Source organism: Anolis sagrei, chromosome Y, assembly GCF_037176765.1.
Source record: "Anolis sagrei isolate rAnoSag1 chromosome Y, rAnoSag1.mat, whole genome shotgun sequence".
Taxonomy (NCBI): domain Eukaryota; kingdom Metazoa; phylum Chordata; class Lepidosauria; order Squamata; family Dactyloidae; genus Anolis; species Anolis sagrei.
Genome location: NC_090035.1, coordinates 54,196,139 through 54,209,306, shown reverse-complemented (window position 1 = coordinate 54,209,306; position 13,168 = coordinate 54,196,139).

Below are 13,168 nucleotides of genomic sequence, written 5' to 3'. Positions count from 1 at the left end.
GAAGGGACCTTCCATGAATATATAAACCTCCCTTGCTTAGTTTCCAATATACCTTACCTTTGAGGATGCCTGCCATAGATGTGGGCAAAATGTCAGGAGATAATGCTTCTGGAACATGGCCAGACAGCCCAGAAAGCTCACAGCAACCCAGTCATGACTTGGTAAGTCAGGACTATTAGTTTTATGAGTCAGTCTCTTCCTCATCACATTTAAAGAACAAAGCTTGGAAACTGATTTTATTTTGAGCACAATTCCCAAAATGTCCCTCTCAGCACGGTTGGTGGCCACCTGGACTGGGAGATTTTAATTAAAAAAGGAGTCCAAGTTCTGCTTGAGACATGTATGTGAAGTCCTTTGCTCAAACCCAAATTGGACCTTCTTACAGCTGCTATTGTCAAACCAGTTCTCTTCGGACTAGGCTTTTTGTTATTGTTTATTCATTTAACCATTTCCGACTCTTTGTGACCTCATGGACCAGCGCACACCAGAGCTCCCTGTCTGCCATGGCCACCCCCAGTTCCTTCAAAAGCCAGTCACTTCAAGGATGCCATCCATCCATCTTGTCCTTGGTTTGCCCCTCTTCCTTTTTCCTTCCATTCTCCCCACCATCATTCTCTTCCCCAAGATTTCATATCTTCTCATTATGTGGCCAAAGTACATCTTTACCTCTAATATCCTTTCCTCCAGTGTGCAGTTAGGGTTTATTTCCTGGAGTATGGACTGTTTGGCTCTTCTTGCTGTCCAAGACACTCTCAGAATTTTCCTCCAGCACCACTGTTCAAAAGTTCCTTCGCTCAGCCTTCCTTATGGTCCAGTTCTCACACCCAAAGGTTGCTATGGGGAATACTATTGCTTTAACTATGCAGCTCTTCATTGGCAGTGTGGTGTCACTGCTCTTCACTATTTTATTGGGATTGGTCATTGCTTCCCTCCCAAGAGATTGATCATTGCTCCCCTCTTTCTGATTTCCAGGCTGCAATCTGTGTCTGCAGTAATCTCCGTGTGTAGAAATACAAAGTGTCATTGCCTCCACATGGGAAACTTTAATTTTACCTGGAGCACAATTCCCAAAATGTCCCTCTCAGCACAGTTAGTGGCCACCTTGACTGGGAGATTCGAATTCAAGAAGAAGTCCAACTTCTACTCAAACCCAGGTCTGACCTTACAGCAACTATTCTCAACCCACTTCTCTTTGGACTTGGCTATAACCTCTCCAGACCACAGCTGTGTGTGGATGACAAGGTAGTCCAATCTACCTGGAAACCATCAGATTGGGAGTAGCTGCTTTACAAAAATAAAGGCCCAATACACGTCACTGCATCCACACATTCCTCATCTGATCACCATCATTGGTATTTCTCTATAAAGAAAGAATTAAACTGCTACTTCCTTGCAGGAAGCACCTTGTCCATTTTGATTTAATTCTATACAAGAGTGCGACATGTAAGATGGGAAACTGTAAATAATAGCAATAAATGATGCCATCGCCTGCTTACGAAATGGAGTAATATGTTGCTTTGTTGACTGTTCTAAGAAAAAACTGCAAACACATTCTGTATGTCAATAGTGCTATTCATATAACAAACGCATTCAACTGTGGGGTCGAACATAATACAGCAGTCATCTGAAAGAAAGAAATTGCTGCAGGGGAAATTGACAAGTGATATGTGAGAATTAGAAGGTGTAGAAAGATAGGCTTCAGGCAAGCTATGAGGAAAAGTCAAACCATTTCATTTCAGTCAATAAGAACTGGGCTTTCAACAAGCAACTTGGGATGTTTAAAAAAATCACCCATTGTTCAAGGTTGAAAAATTGGGCAGTACAGACGTTCTCCAGACCAGATTAATCCGTAGTTCTAGCTATCTATAAAAACCTGTTACTGTATTTATCCATATATATATATATTTAAAACTACAATGGCTTTTTAAGGTTTATAATTTCAGCCAAATTTGCTTGGCTCTAATACTGTTTCTTATCTTTCCTAATGACGCAACCCCTTAATACAGTTTTGTCATGCTGTGGTGACCAAACAAAACTATATTAACATAAACCGTGTGAATACACTGTATATAAACCACACAAAGAAATTACAAGTCTGAGTGCTACTTGGTTATCTCGTAGTCCTTGAAAAAGTAAACTGCCTTCAAAATGCAGTCCAAATAAAGTCTAAATAGTTCAAATTGCTGTCCAATTCAAAATATTATCCAAATTATAATGCTTGCTGTTCAGTTCAAAGTATTATCCAAATATTAATGCTTATCCAAATTATAATGCAACAAAGATCCCCGGGTTGAGATTGCCTTGTTCCGGGGACTTCCTCTTCTTCAGGATTTCATCTTCTTTATAAAAGTGGGTGGTTCACCATACATTCCTAAATGGGTGGTAACAAACAACATAATAAATATGCCAAAAAGGGACCCAAACCAAAAACATTTAGTGATAATGACATGCATCCTAGTGAAATAGACTACACACACAATATTACTCACGCTATTAATGAGACGACGCTGGGATTTATACTTCACCTACAATCAAAGAGCATTCTGGACTCCACCAACAATGGAATCGAATCAAAGCTTGCCACACAGAACTCCCATGACCAACAGAAAATACTGGAAGGGTTTGGTGTACACTGACCTTGAGTTTTGGAGTTGTAGTTCACCTACATCCAGAGAGCATTGTGGACTCAAACAATGATGGATCTGGATCAAACTTGGCACAAATACTCACTATGCCCAAATGTGAATACTAGTAGAGTTTGGGGAAAATAGACTTTGACATTTGGGAGTTGTAGTTGCTGGGATTTATAGTTCACCTACAATCAACGAGCATTCTGAACCCCGCCAATGATAGAATTGGGCCAAACTTCCCACACAGAATCCCCATGACCAACAGAAAATACTGTGTTTTCTGCTGGTCTTTGGCAAACTCTCTGACACCCCCCTCACAACCCACATGGGTCCCAACCCCCAGGTTGAGAATCACTGCTCTAATAAATACCTTACCTTCCAGAATAGTGGCTTTCTCAACTATCTGCTTTCAAGTAACTTTCCACCTTGACTAACCTGTTAAGAAACTGATGTACATTGCAGACAATTGTGACAATTATTCCACAGCATACAAACAATAAATACAATTGTCACCAACATGTTTAAAAGGACATGTTTTAGTGAAGGCACCTAAGATGAGTGGATTCTAACCAACCAAAGCTTATGCCATAATCAATTTTGAAAGTCCTAAGGTGCCTTCACTAAAACATGTCATTATAAACATGCTAAAATTCATTGTAGCCTTTTAAGATGTATGCTTTCTTTTAAACAGCAATTATTTGCATCACTTACTAGTTTTTATTGCTTTAGGCGGGAACCAGTAAGGATTAATAAAAGAATGGCACAAAACTTTCCAAACTGCTATTAAAATGTATTTTTATAAATACTTTTGTTGTTGTTATGTGCTTTTAAATTGACTTTTTTCATGTCAGGAGTGACTTGAGAAACTGCAAGTCGCTTCTAGTGTGAGAGAATTGTCCGTCTGCAAGGATGTTGCCCAGGGGACACGCTGTGAGTGGCTTCTCTCATATCCCCGCATGGGAAGTTGGAGCTCACCCCACTCTCCAGATTCAAACTACCGACCTTTCTAGGTTCTTGTGGGTTTTTTCGGGCTATAGAGCCATGTTCTAGAGGCATTTCTCCTGACGTTTCGCCTGCATCTATGGCAAGCATCCTCAGAGGTGTGAGGTCTGTTGGAAGTAGGAAAAATGGGTTTATATATCTGTGGAATGGCTGGGGTGGGGCAAGGAGCTCTTCCCTGCTGCACTTAGGTGTGAATTTATTTATTTATTTGGTACACTTGTATACCGCTAATATCTCAGCCTAAAACGGCGACTCATTGCGGTTTACAACATTTAAAAACAACAATAATTCCAATAAAAATATAAAACACATACATATACAGCATACAGTATTGGGCCACCAATACAGACCAGTGCATCTCTTAATTAAAATCACAATCCAACTTCATTGTCCATGATAGCCAGTCCTTGATCAAATTACATCGCATCGGATTAGCCGAATGCTTGCTCAAACATCCATGTTTTCAGTTTTTTCCGAAATGCCATCAATGAGGTGGCTGATCTTATCTCTATAGGGAGGGCATTCCAAAGCCGCGGGGCCACCACAGAAAATGCCCTGTCTCTCGTTCCCGCGAGCCGCACCTGTGAAGCAGGCAGGATGGAGAGAAGGGCCTCTCCCGAAGATCTTAGGGTCCTGGTGGGCTGATAGGCTGAGATACGTTCGGATAGATATGTGGGGGCCAGAACCGTTTAGGGCTTTAAAGGCCAAAGCCAGCACTTTGAATGTTTAGCTGATCACCTTCATTAGCATTTGAAGGCCTGCCTGAGTCTGGGAAAATCGGTTGCTGAGAAGTGTTAATCTGTGCCTGGTTTTTTCCTCTCTGTTGTTTAGCTGTTATAATTTTAGAGTTTTTTAATACTGGTAGCCAGATTTTGTTCATTTTCATGGTCTCTTCCTTTCTGTTGAAATTGTCCACATGCTTGTGGATTTCAATGGCTTCTCTGTGTAGTCTGACATGGTGGTTGCTGGTGTGGTCCAGCATTTCTGTGTTCTCAAATAATATGCTGTGTCCAGGCTGGTTCATCAGGTGCTCTGCTATGGCTGACTTCTCTGGTTGAAGTAGTCTGCAGTGCCTTTCATGTTCCTTGATGCGTGTCTGGGCGCTGCGTTTGGTGGTCCCTATGTAGACTTGTCCACAGCTGCATGGTACACGGTAGACTCCTGCAGAAGTGAGAGGATCCCTCTTGTCCTTTGCTGAACGTAGCATTTGTTGGATTTTCTTGGTGGGTTTGTAGATTGTTTGTATGTTGTGTTTCCTCATCAGCTTCCCTATGCGATCAGTGGTTCCCTTGATGTATGGCAGGAACACTTTTCCTCTGGATGGATCTTCATCTTTACTCATCTACCAACCTTTCATTCAGCAGTTCAGCCGGCACAAGGGTTTAACCCACTGCACCACCAGGGGCTCCAAGACTGATGGTGACTTCTAGGGGTATATTGGCAAGATTTATTCAAGGGGGAGGCCCCAGGAACTGGGGGTGGCCACAGACAACAGGAAGCTCTGCCTGGGCTGGTCCATGAGGTCACAAAGAGTCGGAAGTGACTGAATAAATAAACAACAAACTGGTATAGTACCACCTGTTATCCGCTGAGCAGTAGCAGCCAATAATGAAAGGACCAAGGAAATTACATCTCTGGCCCATCCCCTGTTCATATATTAGCCAGAATGCTAACACCTTAAATCAAGAAATAGTTTTCTAAGATCTACATAGATCTTTGCAGGAACACAGCAAGCAAGAGTCCAAAAGTGGCAGGCTAAAACTCAGTGGCTGATGCCAAATGAGAGACTCCCCTGGGCGCACAGAAGATTGGGTGACTTGAAAGGCACTGAACAGATTGCGCTTTGGCACCATGAGATGCAGAGCTAACGTTAAGAAATGGGGCTACAAAATTGAATCCAGGACATGGAGTGCGGAGAAGAGCGAACCACGGACCACTTACTACAATGTTGTCTGAGCCCTGCCACAATGGGACCTTCTTATAACAACACCAGAGGCACTCAAAGTGGTCAGTTACTGGTCAAAGGACATTTATTATTGTAAAGAAGTATTAACGCCGCCTAAATGGGACCACCAAAATTATGTAAGGACGTATGTTAATCCCACTAAATATGAGGAAGTATTAATTCTCCTAATGCCACCATTAACTGTAAGGAAGTTCCGAGACTACTAGATTAAACTGCCACCCTTATATATATAGAGACGCTGGTTTTGAAGTCTCTATTTAGGTTATGAGGTAACTTTGGTAGAGTGGAATGCACCGAACGTAAAATCAATGGAGGAGGCAGGTTTAAAATACAAAGAGAACAAGTTTATTGTTAACAAAGCGTAATTGTTGCAATATTGAGATGTTGAACTTGGCACAAGCTTGATGGTTACAATATGGCTTGGTTGAGATACATTCAGGCTTCTGATGTTACAATCTTATAAACTCCTTCTTCAGTGAAGTGCTTTATTATTTCAGTGTTCCCTGTTGTGAATATTCACACTGTTTGTCCTATACCGGATCAAACCACTGATCCCCAGTCTTTCACTACTGGCGATCCTAAAACCCCCTCTGTTAGATTCTTTTTAACTCAAGCAATCTAACGAGGTTTCACCTTCAGCTCCCTTGCTGAAGAAATATTCACAAATACCAAGAACTAACTGAATCTATACTGCTTCACACCACAGAGCCCTAACTAACTCTGCTCCTCTTCTCAGGGTCTCTTCCTCCTGACTAAACTACTTTTCCAGAGTCCTATCTGACTCTGCTCCTCCTCTCAGGGTCTCATCCTCCTGACTGAAAATTAACTGTCGCTTTCAAACCTTTTTCTCCTTAAGCTCCGCCCACCTCCTCTTCTGCCTTGTCACCATGGCAACCTATCTCTCACAGCTAGGCCATGGCAACCCATGTAAAACATAAATACAGTTTAAACACAGTATAATAAACACTTTATAATAAACATTTCTCTACAATTATAATGCCAAGTTTTAAAACTTTGTGCATTACCACTGTACCCTCGGTTCACTTCTAATGCAATGAATAAATATGGCATAAGGGCACTTCCAGTGGGACTCCATTTCTGCAGCGCATGGAAACGGGACCCAGGATGCATTTTGATGGAAGCGAAAAGACAAAGCTTGATGGGAGGGAACAGAATAAAGACTGTTCCCTCCACTTTGCCCCTGCTCATGGGATGAGGTTCTGAGTCAACTCTGTTGGATGTCTGAAACTTTACTTTTGGCACATAATTTTCCAGTGTTTATTTTCTGCCATAACTCTCTGCAGTTGACCCTCAGGCTGAAAGAAGAATCACCAGAGGAGTATACAAAGAACAGGCAACACTCTCTGTTGATAATCTAGGGAAATTTCCTACTTTCTCTTTCTTTGAACTTTCTTCCCCTGAAATTACTGAGTCACTTTTAGGAAAAGCAGTTTCTACTGAGTCTTGCAACCTATGACCAGCTAGTCAAGGCTGAGTCAAATAAATTTCACTCTCAAAATTTCCCAGGCAGTTATCAATTTCACAAGAGGAATTTGGAAATGCCATTCCTTGGGGACAGCTTGAATTCTGAAAGAATTCAACTAACTTTCATAACTAGCAATGCTTTTGCACTTTCTGTTTTGGTATGATATGGATTTTAGCTGCATTTGTTTGAACTTTTGTGATCAAAATTAGGTAAAGGGTGGGATTTTAAGCAACAATGACACTATGCAGCTCTTAAAAGACCAAATGGCAATTCTTTTTAATAAATAGCCAATGGATCAACTTTACAAAACCTTACAGCAGTGTTTCTCAACCTGGGGGTCGGGACCCCAGGGGGAGTCGCGAGAGAATGTCAGAGGGATTGCCAAATACCATCAGAAAATACAGTATTTTCTGCTGGTCATGGGGGTTCTGTGTGGAAGTTAAACTGCTGAGCTGCTGAACTTGCTGACCAAAAGGTCAGTGATTTGAATTTGGGGAGTGGGGTGAGCTCCTGCTGTTAACCCCAGCTAACATAATAATACTAATACTAATTATTAATATTATAACAATATAACACTAATATTAACACAATATAATAATTATATATTTTATTACATGTAATACAATATAATTATTTTATATTACATGTAATACAATATAATACTAGTAATAATCTATATATATAAATTTGTTAGGGGCATCCAACGAGGAAACAAAACTCAAAAACCCCCCAACGAAACTTAACCAAAATTCCCATGCCCATAACACAACCCACAAGGTACAAACATATCTACTCAAAATGAAAAACAACACAACAACACACTCACAAAATGGCAAAACAACAAAACTCAAAAATCCCCCAACGAAACTTAACCAAAATCCCCGTGCCCATAACACAACCCACAAGGTACAAACATATCTACTCAAAATGAAAAACAACACAACAACACACTCACAAAACGGCAAAGCAACAAAACTCAAAAATCCCCCAACGAAACTTAACTAAAATCCCCGTGCCCATAACACAACCCACAAGGTACAAACATATCTACTCAAAATGAAAAACAACACAACAACACACTCACAAAACGGCAAAACAACAAAACTCAAAAATCCCCCAACGAAACTTAACCAAAATCCCCGTGCCCATAACACAACCCACAAGGTACAAACATACCTACTCAAAATGAAAAACAACACAGCAACATACTCACAAAACGGCAAAACAACAAAACTCAAAAATCCCCCAACGAAACTTAACCAAAATCCCCGTACCCATAACACAACCCACAAGGTATAAACATATCTACTCAAAATGAAAAACAACACAACAACACACTCACAAAACGGCAAAACAACAAAACTCAAAAATCCCCCAACGAAACTTAACTAAAATCCCCGTGCCCATAACACAACCCACAAGGTACAAACATATCTACTCAAAATGAAAAACAACACAACAACACACTCACAAAACGGCAAAAGAACAAAACTCAAAAAAACCCCAACGAAACTTAACCAAAATTCCCATGCCCATAACACAACCCACAAGGTACAAACATATCTACTCAAAATGAAAAACAACACAACACACTCACAAAATGGCAAAACAACTGAGCATGCGCATTGGCGCCCAGCCGCAAGTTCCATCGCGCGCGCACATGGCCTTCCGGCCAACGTTCCCTCTGCGGAAACCATGCCCACTCCAAGCCCCGCCGCGCCACTTCCCGCACACACACACACCCTGCCGCACACACACACGCAACCCCACGCTCCACCACTCCCCCCGCCACCGCACACACACACGCAACCCCACGCTCCATCACTCCCCCCACCGCCGCACACACATGCAACCCCACTCCCCCCGCCGCTGCACACACACACACAACCCCACTCCCCCCGCCGCCGCACACACACACACGCAACCCCAGGCTCCATCACTCCCCCCGCCGCCACACACAAACACGCAACCCCATGCTCCATCACTCCCCTGCCCCAATCTTACCTCCTTTTACTTCAGGCCACCTCCAAACCCCACCCCGCCCCTTCCCGCCCTGTCAAAATCTAGGAAAGACAGGAAGGCAGGAAAGAAGGAAGAAAGAGAAAGGGAGGTAAAGAAAAAGGGGGAAGGAAGGAAAGTTAGAGGAAGAAGAAAAGGAAAGAAAAGGAAAGATGGAAGGAAAGAAAAGAGAGACAGCAGAAGAGAAAGAAAAAGGAGGAAGGAAGGAAAGAGATAGAGAAAGAAGAGGAGAAGGAAAGATGGGAAGGAAGGAAGGAAGGAAGGAAGGAAGGAAGGAAGGAAGGAGGAGGGAGGGAGGGAGGGAGGGAGGGAAAGAAGGAGAGAAAGAGGGAAGATTGGCCACAGCAACACGTGGCGGGTAAAGGTTGTTATTTCTATTATTATTATTATGCTATTGTTCCTATGAGACCCTCTTAGGGGAAATGGGAGAGGTGTCAGGTCCCAGAGGCAATGCATTGCATTATTGCTATTGTTATGATGGTGGTGAAATAAAAGGAAATAAAAAGTGAAAGAAGGAAGCAAACAGGGAGGGAAGAAAGGCAAAGGAAGAAAGGGGGAGGGAATGAAGGAAAGAGAGAAGGATGAAACCAAGTAGTGAAAGAAGGAAAGAAAGAAAGAGGTAGAGAAGGAAGAAAGTAGAGAAAGGGGGAGGAAAAGGGGGAAGGAATAGGTAGGGACCTCTCTTTCGTAATAGTCCAGATATCTACCTCAACTTTGATAAGTTTTACTATAGGCCACAGCAACGCGTGGCAGGGCACAGCTAGTACAATATAATTATATATTTTATATTACAGTATAGTGTAACAGTACAAAACAGTAATATATAATACCAATATTATGCTCTGCTAATAATATAATATATTGTATACACATATAATATTGATAATACTATTATAATGTAATCCAATATAATACTAATAATAAAATACAATAATTATATATTTTATATTACATGTAATATTACTAATAATATTACAGTCTAGTGGTATTGTACAATATAGTAATATATAATACTAATATTGTGCTATGCTAATAATATAATATATTGTATGTACATATAACTTGTAAATCCCCTCTGGGGTGAGAAGGGTGGGATATAAATGTCATAAATAGATAAATAAATTCTGCCAACCTAGCAGTTCAAAAACATGCGAATGCTAGTAGATCAATAGATATTAATTTGGCGGGAGGTAAGAGCACTCCATGCAATCATGCTGGCCACATGACCTTGGAGGAGTCTATGGACAACGGCGGCCCTTTAGCTGAGAAATAGAGATGAGCACCATCCCCCAGAGTCAGAAACATCTAGACTTCATGTCAGGAAAAACCTTTATTTTTTATAGTTGGTGGCCAGGATAGTGGAAGTCGCAATCTAGAACAACTAGCCTGCACTTGGCTGGAGCAGTATGCCTCAATGTGTGCTAAAACTATATTATCAGCACACATGTTCAGCATACAAGGCATGCCAAGTTAAATCCCATTAAAGGATGTCAGGTCAGCAGAGCAGAGAAAGTCCAAAATGTTATCACTTCACACTTTATCTTTTAGGCATATATTTAAACCATCTTAGATATTTAAAAATGTCATATGGAAATGAAACAAGTTTCAGACAGTTACCCCCTCAGACCAAGATGTCAATCCTGGCTTCTTGCTCAGGGTTTCCACCTGAATAATTTATGGCCCCTTATGAAGAGAGTTCAAGAAGTACTTCTACTTAAGACTGACAGAACTGAGCTGGATACATCTTTCTTGACCCAGGAGCCATTAGATGCAACCACTCTCTTTCCTTATTTTGGGCAGCCTGGTGACAGGCCTTTAAAAACCTGCCACTTACCTGTACATGCATGCAAGAAGTTCCAAATATCAACAAAGCTGTGTGGACCACGTAAACAAACACACCAGGAGAGGAGAAACCAGCAGATGGCTCGTCTTCTCTCTTCATTCCACTTTCTTTTCAGCAGGCCAAGTGTCAGGCAATGCCAAGGGTTAGCTGTCACCTACCTCCAAACTGCCCAAGATCCCAGCAAAATAGCAGGTGAAGCAAGTATAAAGTTAGGGATCTGTTTGGGCTCGAAGTACCAGAGGAAACCAACGTTCCAGTAAGCATCTTGAATATAGGCATAGAGCACAGGAAAGTCCCAGAAGCAGCATGGCTGTTCACCATTTTTCAAGCTTGTGACATGATAGTCTTTGTCAACAGCCAGCTGTAACAGCATTCCTGGCACAGCATGTTACCGGGTTTGCAGAACTGACAGTAAGCATAGAACTGAAACAAAGGAAAAGGTAGGAAAACAAAGGCAGACTTGGCTGCCACAGAAGCTGCTATGCTTAGGAAATGACCTATGTTCTGGCAGCAATTTTATTCCAGTTCCAGTCTTTGTCTGGAGCTGAGAGGCAAAGCATTTTGTCCATGAATAGAGAATGAATCCAGCATTGATTAGTCCATTGGAGCGTACCCCAGGGGTTAGAGAGAAGAGAAGAACGCTGGCCCAACGCTGCCCTTTCTCCAGCTGCCACACTGCAGTAAACACAAGAAGGGCAAACATGCTTTCTGAATAGGCAACTGCCATAAAGACATTAGATGGGGTGAGGCAAAAGAGGACTGCTGAGAGGAAAGCCTTCCTGTGACACCGTAGGATTAGACAACTCAGCTCATACAGAACCCAGGATGCTAAGACAGAGAAAAGACTATTGAGAGGAGCTACAGAAAGGAGCAGGTGGCTCCAGAGACACAGGAAACCACGGAAGGGCCACAGGGCTGTTTCTGCAGCTACTCGCAGGCTCAGGGGAAAGAGAGGGAAGAAGGCACAATTATGCTCATAGACGTAACCATGCTCGGCAATGAACAAAAAGTGTTCTGCATCCCAGTGGGATAAGCCTCCCAGGACCCATTCCAAGAGCCGGTTTGCAAACCCAGACTCTGATCAGGGTGGTGGTGAAAAAGCATTGGCAGCATGATCTGGGATCAAAATGTTGATAAGGGCCTACAGGTGGAAAGAAACAGAAAATCGTAATTCACTCCACAATCTATATTTACCATATATACTCAAGTATACGCCGACCCAAATATAAGGTGAGGGACCTAATTTTGCAACAAAAAAACCTGGGAAAACACATTGACTCAAGTATAACCCAAAAGTGGGAAATACAGCAGCTTCAGGTAAATTTCAAAATAAAAATATATACCAATAAAATTATATTAATTGAGGCATCAGTAGGTTCAATGTTTTTGAATATTTACATAAAAGTGTAATTTAAGATAAGACTGTCCAATTCTGACTAAACCCTTATTCCAACCTTCTTCAATGTAAATGTGCCTATGTATCCTTCCAATAATAATAAAGAGAGTAAAATAATGGAAATGTAATAATAATAATAATAATAATAATAGAGTAAAATAACAAATGTAATAATAATAGAGTAAAATAATTAATGTAACAACAGCAACAGCAACAACAACCACAACAACAACGTAAAATAAATAATCTTGACTTGAGTATAAGTCGAGGGGATTTTTTCGGCCTCAAAAAGGGCTGAAAAACTCAACTTATAATCTAATATATACGGTATATTTATTCTTCTGTGCATTGCTTCTCCTGCATTCCAGATTACCTTTGGTTGCACGGAGCGAGATATTCAACAGAAATAACTTTTCTATTGTAATATATGATTGGAAAAATCACTCGGTTCCCTTTACAATGTTTTAAAAAAAAGAGTTAATTCACACATATTTGCTCTGGCAGGTTTTTAAAGAACTGAGCTCTTCTGGTGCAGGGCAAGATAGAAGTAGTTGAATAAATAAAAATGTAAACATTCAAAGACCATAAGGCAACTCAATGAAAGTTAACGTGAACAGACACAATAGAAACACTGGTGGACAAGCTGCAAAGAAGAGAAATTGTTTCTTGGTGAGCTTTCCAGACACCACATTATGGTGTTTGCTCTACATGGAATCTTGATCCCCAATATGGTTACTGAAATTCCCCAAAAGTGCTTTAGGTTTTTAGTTCTCATTGTAATAATAGAAACACATCAGAATATATGTTGAATATAGTTTCCAAACCA